This window comes from Notechis scutatus, chromosome 4 (genome assembly GCF_049901735.1).
Source record: "Notechis scutatus isolate UNSWTSFEM ecotype Mainland chromosome 4, rNotScu1.2, whole genome shotgun sequence".
Taxonomy (NCBI): domain Eukaryota; kingdom Metazoa; phylum Chordata; class Lepidosauria; order Squamata; family Elapidae; genus Notechis; species Notechis scutatus.
Genome location: NC_142012.1, coordinates 79,793,457 through 79,802,625, shown reverse-complemented (window position 1 = coordinate 79,802,625; position 9,169 = coordinate 79,793,457). Strand labels below are relative to the sequence as shown.

Here is a 9,169-nt window from a genome sequence, read left to right as displayed (position 1 = left end):
TGGTGTGAGAGTGCATGTAGATAGCGGTTTGTATGTGTTTTCTTCTGGTAGATGGTGTGTCCTAGGGAGCCATTGGGTTTTTGTATACCAAGACATCTAGGAAGGGAAGTTGATTGTTAGCTTCTGTTTCCATGGTGAATTGTATTTTGGGGTGTAGGCTGTTGAGGTGTGTGAGAAATTGTTCAGTTTTTCTTTCCTGTGTGGCCAGATTATGAAGGTGTCATCTATGTATCTGAGCCAGAGTTTGGGTTTGTGATCATATTTTTCTAGAGCTTGTGTTTCAAAGTGTTCCATGTAGAGGTTTGCGATGACAGGTGAGAGGGGTGATCTCATGGGTGCTCCTTCTATTTGTTTGTATTTTTGTCCGTTGTAGGTGAAGTATGTATTGGATAGACAGTGGTTGGTCAGATTTAGGATGTGCTGGGGGGTTGTATTTGTTTTGGATGGCTGTCAAGGCTTCTTTTATTGGCACTTGGGTGAAGAGGATATGACATCGAAGCTCACTAGTAGGTCGCTGGGTTGTAAGTTTTGTTTCTTTATGATCTCGTTGAACTGGAATGAGTTTCTTACATGTGAGTTGATGGATTCTGCATAGGGCTGTAGTTGTTTGGTGAGAAATTTGGCTAGGTTTTTGTAGAGGTGAGCCTATGGAGCTGACTATTGGTCTAAGTGGAGTTCCTTCTTTGTGTATCTTGGGAGACCATAAAGCTTAGGGCATCTGGATGATTTCTCTCTGGGTATGATTCTTTGCTGGATTTCTCTGCTGATGGGGAGGCTTTTATTTTGGATCTGGTGGTTTTTCTAGGTAGGTGGTGGGGTCTGTCTTTAGGGGTTTGTATGTGGGGTCTAGGAGTAGGTTGGTTAACTTGGTTTGGTAGTCAGATGTGTTCATAACCACTGTCGCGTTGCCCTTGTCTGCTGGTAGGATTATTATGCTGGTGTCTTCTTTCAGGTTACGTAGTGCAGTTTGTTCTTCTTTGGATAAGTTGCTTTTGGGTGGTTTGCTAGTGCAGAGGATGTTGGTGATTTCAAGTCTGATTCTATTAGCATCATCAGGGTTGGTTTTGGTCAGGCTGGTTTCAACTCCGCCTGTCCAATGTATGTGGCAGGGCATGATGCACAGTCTTCAGATCCCCTGTGCACAGTCCCCTGATTGAAAAAAGACCTGAAAGCATGAATAGAAGAGATGATTCCACCAGACTGTCAATTATTTGGAAGCCTGCACTCTCAAACAAAAAAATCTCCACAACACAAGCCAGGCAAACACCTGGGTACAAACAGACTCCCCCTGATACCTCCAGCTCAAACACACCCCAACCAGGCACTCAGATGAAACCTAGCTTCCTAATAAATAATAGCTGTCCGTTTACTCAGAGCCAAGCCTCACTAAAAGCCTCCAATACAGGAAACACAATGTTGCCAGACAATCAAGACACAAAAAAAGCTACAAAACAGACAGAAGATATTAGAAACACCAATCAAGCAGACACAGCAAACTCCAAGACCAGTAAACACAGACCAAGACTCCCAACCAATCAGGATGAAAAAAAAAAACCCATTCCGGCACAGCAGTAGGCTAGCACCAAATTTAAAACAGAAACGGCTGTGAAAGTCTGATTCACAGACGAACACAATACAGAAGCCTGATGATGGCAGATGAGATTCTGCCGAAACGTTGCTACAACTTTAAAAGCACAGCTATAATGTCGTGGGAAACTACCCGAACAAAGCTGAATATACATACATACACATACATACATACATACATACATACATATACATATACATATACATATACATATACATATACATATACATATACATATACATATACATATACATACATACACACACACATATAGCTGAGATGCCATATATATATATATATATATATATATATATATATATATATATATATATATATATATATATATATATATATATATATATACAGATTTTGTGAACACCTATTAAGCAATTGAGCTTCCATGTTATTAACTTCTGAATTCTAGCTTTTAAGGACAAACAGGGCGGAGAAAGTTGCTATTTTTATGTCTTGGGGCATGAATCATCCAACATATAGACCTTGGCCACAGCCTGGAAACAAGACACTTGATTTAAAATATAAGCTCTACATGAATGTGTTGTTGAATTCAGTAGGTTTCTGAAAGACTAAGAAGATTCCTTACCCCGCTTCTCCCATAATTTCTCTCTTGGCCAGAAAAAGTAGAAAGTTGGCACTCTTCATTTTTTTTTAACTGGCTACCTCTCTGTGGTTCTTGGCTCGCCCATAAATTAATAACTGGAGAAATGTATTTGGAAAGAAGTTGCTGTTGTCGAAAACTTTAGGCAATGGTACACTGGTCCTCTGTGGTACATTTCTTGACTGATGCTTTGTCATGGGGGAAAAACAACAACCCCTGACTAATATAAACACAGACTTTGTCACTGAATTCTTTCCTTTTACAGTCATACCTTTAGGAAGATAAATTTGAGATCCAGCCAGTTTGCGGGGAGGATGATCTTGTGAATTTCCAGCATACTTTCATAATGGCATACTTTGATTTTTTTTTTTTTTTGCTGAGCTCCATGGCAGCTTTTTGCCATTTAAGGAATAATTCAGTCTCCGTTTCACTCCCTTAAATGTCTTCAGCTTCAAAAACAGACCATTTCTGATGACTTGCGGCATTCGTTTGAATAGGGCTCAAGATTTTGCCTGCCTAATGAACAACCTGTTGAAGTTGAAGCTCGGACTTTTAACCCTGTTCTTCCTCCCCCTGGGACACTCTGTCCTCTCATTTTTCTCAACAGGAACATTTTCTCTGTGGTTTAGAGGATGGATTGCTGAAAATATTGCTTTAGATTGCCATATCCTGGCCTTAAGGGAGAACTTGACCAGTTGCATGGTCAATGTAGATCTTCTGTTGCGTTAGCTGGAGAAGCCAGCCCTGCTGGAGAATTGGGATGGGGAAGCACTTGATTTCAACAGGGTTGGATAGGTTGTATAATTAATCTGTAGGATTTGTAGCTGCAAAGAAAAGTGATTGTCACCCACATGGATGACTTTAAAAGAAGAACTGAACGCATTCAGCAAGACAGGTCTACCAACAACTGTTAGTCTTGTGATTCATTGGTACCTACAAGTTGCAAGCAACAACGCCTCTTCTTTCCCTAGACAACATACTTGCCTTTGTCTATAGAATTCAGAGAGGTTCACTTAAGGTTTCTTTCTTTCTTTCTTTCTTTCTTTCTTTCTTTCTTTCTTTCTTTCTTTCTTTCTTTCTTTCTTTCTTTCTTTCTTTCTTTCTTTCTTTCTTTCCTAACAGGAAAGAAAATTAACTTTACCTTTTTTTTTAGAAACAGAGAGGAAGCTGAGGAATCAATTGTGGTGCTCATTATCACAAGCCCTGGTCATGGCCATTAAATTGGATACTTTTTCAAGGGGATATAAACTCATAGCTAGATAGTTTTCAAGATTATATAAACTAATGTACAAGAGTCTGTCAAATGCTCTCAGTCTTGAGATGTGATATTATGCTCAGCATGAGGTCAACTGGCCTGCAAAGATCAAGTGCTGGAGAACAAGGGTGGAGAAAAAGAATATTTCCCTCTCCTTCAGATGCATCTGGTTGGATACTGGGAATATATAAGGCTTTGTCCTGATTCAGCACAGCTGACTTTATCGTATTATCGTATTATATATCTCTATATAAAGATGAGCTATCTATATATATAAAAGCGAAACACCATTCACGCATCATCACAAAATCTCCTGAACCTTAAAGCCTACAAACTTGAAATTGGACATGTAGGTTCCTCTTGGCTTTTAGGTGCTCGCTAAGAAAGGATTTTTTGAAATGACCATCAGAGCATGAGCATTTCCTATATTATTATTATTATTATTATTATTATTATTATTATTATTATTATTATTATTATTATTATTAACACGCTCTGATGCTAAGGAGTTCTACTCCCCCTCCCCACCTGGAAAGAAATCTCTTCCAAATGAAAAACACAAGCAGAGGAGAGGAGTTTCAGTTTCACAGCAGCAAGCAGCTTTAGTACAGACCAGTTGAGCTAAGCCACACCCAAGCTACTTGCTGTCTCCTTCTTGCCCACACAACAAATACTGCTTCCATTTCCAAACAGCCCTCAATTCTCTCACACACTGATAGAACGCTAGCCAGATGAATACCGATGAATGCTGGTAGGCAGAGGCACAATTTCCCAACCCCCCCCCTTATAGTTTCGTAGCGAACCATGGATATCCAGCTAGTAATCTATATAATTCATATTTTTGCTGAGTGCTGCTCTTTAGAAGAAATAATAGGAGAAACATGATAATAATCAGAACAGAATAGACAAGGTCTCCTGCTTAAGCAAGGGGCTGGACTTCAGGCCCTCCAAGGACCTTCCAGCTCTGTTATACTGTATGTGTGTTTTTTAAATATACAAACAGAGAAGGCACAAAAGACATATCTTTGAAGCCTCTTCACCCACCATTTCTAAAGCAAAGGGAAGCAAGTAACCATGCTGTTGTTTTATTTTTCTTCTACAGGCCAACATGGGGGAGGGGAGGCTCTCATCCAGGAGTGGTGGAGATTTAAAACACACACACACACACACACACACACACATTGTCTCTTTGCCCTGACAAACTAAATGACATTGCCTGCCTGGCGGAAAATTCCTCAAGGCAAATGTAAGTGACTTACATAGGATAAACTGCTGGAAAGAGATGGAAAACACACCTATCTCTGCAGTGGGTAATCCTCTGAGTTAAGTCAGAGTCATTTCAAATATCCCAACATGTGTTCAGAATCATTCCACACCCTTTTGTAAATGTCCAGAGTAGAGTTAAGGAAGAAGCCACAAAGGCATACAAAACCTTTGCTGGACCGATTCTTGAATACAGCTCGTCCACCTGGAATCCACACTGTATATCGGACATTAACACAATTGAGTGGGTTCAAAGGTATTTCACGAGAAGAGTACTCCACTCCTCCACTCACAATAGAATCCCCTAAGCCTCCAGGCATGAAATTTTGGGCCTGGACAATCTGGAACTGTGCCACCTGCGGTCCGATCTAAGCATAGTCCACAAAATTGGCTGCTAATAACATCTTGCCCGTCAATGACTTCTTCAGCCTCAATCATAATAACACACGGGCAAACAACTGATACAAACTCAAGGTAAACTGCTCCAAACTCGATGGCAGAGAATATGACTTCAGCCACAGAGTGGTCAACGCCTGGAACGCCCTACCCAACTCCATTGTTACAGCCTCAACCCCTCACAGCTTCAACCTCAAACTGTCTACTGTTGTTCTGACCCACGTCCTTTTCTGACAAATCAAACACAATCCAAAAGGAACAGAAACTTTGTAATGCTTTTACAAAATAATTAGCTGTGATAAGCACAAGCCTTGCCAAACTGTGCGAGACTTGCCAAAAGATAACAGAAAGAAATAATTTGCAATACAAAAATGTTCAAATGCAAACTCAGGATACTGGAATGTCCATGAGGCTGGAGTTTCAAAATGTCTTTGCCTTCTGCAAAGTACATTCGTTTCACAGCTGGCTTTTATCATCTTGAAGGAGGGGCCATTACCTTGCAGCCTTACTCCTGAGTCACTCATGCTGTTGTAACTGCTCTTATGAGCAATCCTGTGCGCATACACACTTGGCACAGGCTCCTCGGGAACCTCCTCATCGCTGATGCCAGCCCCCACAAGGCAGCAGTCCACTCTCTAATGGTCCTGGCCACTCATCTGAGTCCTTGCTCTCTTCAGCCATCTGCACCTGCTGCCAGCTAACCACGACAACTGTGGTTCCTAAGAGGTTCTTAAAGGGGGTGTTAATAAGTGCACCAGTGTGCCTACCATCCCTGTCTTACTATCCCCATTTATCTGTATTTACTTCCTTTGTTCTCTTTATGTTCATACTTATACTTGTTATCTTGTATATGTTTGACAAACAAACAAAATAAAATAAATAAAATAAAGCTGACCAAGGGAAATGTAGGAATCAGGATGTACACCTCAAAAAGGGCCCCCAATTATGGTCTCTTGCTATTCTCATCCTCATTAAATGTCTTTACGTGCATGCATCCTTCCATCCTTCCAGGCCTTTCCTCTTATTTACAGATCGATTACAAATGTCATGGCCCGAGTCAGTCAAGGTTGTCTCTTTTTGAAATTATCGTATTTTTAGCAATGGTGACATTAATCAGCTCACCTTGCAGCTTTCTCGTGTTGCAGCTAATTAGCAGTGCAGTGATTAAGTCTCTGGGTGTGTTGTGGAGAAGAACTTCTATTTTGGGAAGAAGGTTGAGTATCTAGGCTTTAGGCTGCCTCATCATAACTCTAGCAGTTGGGCGCCATTCCCCAGCTGAGGTCTTCCTAACTGCTTGGCTTCTTCTAATTGCAGAAGGATTTTCATTCTGCATTCAGAACATCCCTTCTAACTCTTGCTTGAGTCAATTTCCAAGATCAGGAAGCAGCATCGTATGAATCAAGCTGCTGTTTCTATGAGTTTTCAACTTTGGGTCCAAAGTCTATAATCTTAAGAGTTCATGGTCATGTCTATTGTCAGAAGAAAAATCCAGTCTGGTTCCAATCTGGAAGGGGGGAAAAAAATCAGTGGAGGCTGACTGGTTGGAAAGAAGGTTTCTGTTTATTTGGATGCCAGAAACTTTAGTGATGGCAGCATTATTTCTGGGGTGGCTGACAGAATGGTTGAATGAGTAGATGGATTTTGATAGGGTTCTGGGGTTTGGTGATTGAGATGCTCCAGGGGGTGTATGCAATATAGTGCCTTGAGACTTTTGCTATTTCAATGGTGGTGGGTTAATCCAATCAAGTCCTAAAAGTCCTGTCCTGTCCTTAGAATTTGGGTAGGGGTGTGCGTGTAAATTCTTAATCCCATCAGCTCCAGCCTGTGCCTGAAGGCATTTTGTTTGTGAATAGGGTGGCCTGGATTTCTTGATGGGCACAAAATATCCACCTTTAAAGACTTCAGGCATCCTCTGGAGGCTGTTTCCTACAGCAGGAAAACTGGGGCTGCTTTCTGCCTTTAAGAGCCCGTTTCTCCATTTCTCCTTTGGGGAAATATAATATTCTGCCTCTTTTAATATTCCCCAAAATATTGCATTCTCTAGGAGAGTAAAGGGGTGTGTGTGCTTCTCGCACTATAAAGCTGCAGTTCCAAATGTCTATGGAGATTCTCAGTCCTCCAGGTCATGGTTGTCCCAAAGGTGCTTTCTCAAGAGGCGACTGGACTTCCTTGGTTTTTCCTTGAAGACATTTCACTTCTCATCCAAGAAGCTCCTTCAGGCTGAGAGTTGGGCCAATGGTAAAAAAAATTTTTTGGGGGGGTGTTGAGAGAGATGGGGCTATTCACATCTGCCACAGAAATTGAGTAATGGTGGCAAAAAGTAGCCACTCCTAGTGATTCCATGCACACACCTGTGCCTATAGGAGATGACCAGGCTGAGCCCAAGGGTGGTGTCAAGCATGTTACCAGTCTCAAGTTCCTTCATGCCCACAAGAGTTCTACGTCCAATCCTACCTTGAATTCCATTGACTCTTATCCTCTGCTAACTTGCTTTGACCATTAGTAGTTCAGATTCTTGTTTAAAAGTAGCATGAAATAAACCTGGTGTAGGAGATGATCAGGTTGCCTCCAAGGGAGGGAGAGTCAAACATGTCATTAGCCTTGAGTCCTTTCATGCCCACAAGAGAATTAAGTCCAACCGCACCTTGAATTCCGTTGACTCTTATCAACCACCTATTTGCCCTGATCATTATAATTCAGATCCTCACTTCTTGGATGAGGAGCGAAACGTTTTCAAGGATAAACAAAGAAAGTCCAGTTGCCTCTTGAAAAAGCACCCGTGGGACTGCAGTTCCAAATTCCCTTTCGCATTTTCTGGAGGACAGCCTCCTGTCTGCTGTAGATCATATAAAAATACAGATGTTCAACAACACTGAATATTAGTTTGGTCTAGTGATTAAGGCACCAGTCGTTAGAGAACAGGAGACTGTGAGTTCAAGTCCTGCCTTAGCCATGATAGCCACTGGGTAATGTTGGGCCAATCATTGCCTCTCAGCCTGACCCACCTCACAGGGTTGTTGTTGTGGGGAAATAGGAGGAGGAAGATGCGTTGGGTCTGTTGACTGCTTTGAGTTATTTTTAAAAATAATACAGGCAGGATACAAATAAATAAAATGAAAACAGTATTTTTTTTTCAAGATGATGGTAAAGCAAGCAAACTCTGTATTAAATTCTGCTAAACCTGTTTAACACATGTACAAACACACACCAAAATGTTTAAGGAAGCTTGAGAAAAACTCCCGTATGCTTACCCATCTCTGTTCAGTGAGATCAGTATAGTCCTTGGAAGCTGAGATTTCAGGAAGTAAATAAATGCAACTGCAAACAAATTTCCTGTGCAACAACTGATTTTTCCTGAATTAAGGCAATGTCTTCAACTCAGTAACCTTTAATTATGAATTTTCTTTAGCTTCTCAAAGATCCTGTAGTGGAGAATCGACGTAAAGGTGTTCCAGTCAGTCATGTCTGACTCTCAGGCACAATGCTCACCTCTGTTTCATGGCCATGGGAGCCAGTGTTGTCTGAAGCCATTTCCATAGTCATATGCATACACCAAAGGCACATGGAATGGTGTTACCTTCCCACTGAAGTGGTACCTGTTTATCTACTCCCATTTACATGCTTTTGAACTGCTAGGTGGGAAGGAGCTGGAGCAAGGAGCAGGATCTCACCCATCGCAGGGTGCTTGGGTCTTGAACCTGGACTGTCAACTCTCCAGCTGACAAGCTCAGTGTCTTTAACTGCTGACCATGGTGCCTCTACTCTCACTTATTTTTTCTATTCTACTTGTCAGTTTCCCTCCACCACCACCCCGCAGCTAGTAACAATCCTTAGAAAACCTTGGCTGATCCCCCGAAATACTTGGATCGTACTTAGATAAAAGACCTACAGGGCTCCAGCTCTTCCACACTGTTGTCAAGGAAACAAGAGCATAATCGTGAAGTCCCCAGGAATAAAGTCAGAATGTGGATTCTTCATCTTTCTGTTCTCAGCTTTCTTGAGATAGGAGATCATTTGTGTCCCATTTTTTTTCCAGAAATCTGGCTTGGTG

The 9,169-nt window shown here is 41.5% G+C and overlaps 1 long non-coding RNA gene across 1 annotated transcript in view; it reads right to left on the bottom strand.

The window, feature by feature from the left end:
* Window positions 1–8,531, bottom strand: part of LOC148130801 (uncharacterized) — a 14,291-nt gene extending 5,760 nt beyond the window's left edge. The window contains exons 1-2 of the long non-coding RNA XR_015749323.1: window positions 8,370–8,531; window positions 6,241–6,622 (exon numbers count right to left, since the gene is read on the bottom strand). This is a non-coding gene — a long non-coding RNA (uncharacterized LOC148130801). The remainder of the gene's footprint in view (window positions 1–6,240; window positions 6,623–8,369) is intronic.
* Between the last annotated feature and the right edge of the window lie 638 nt (window positions 8,532–9,169).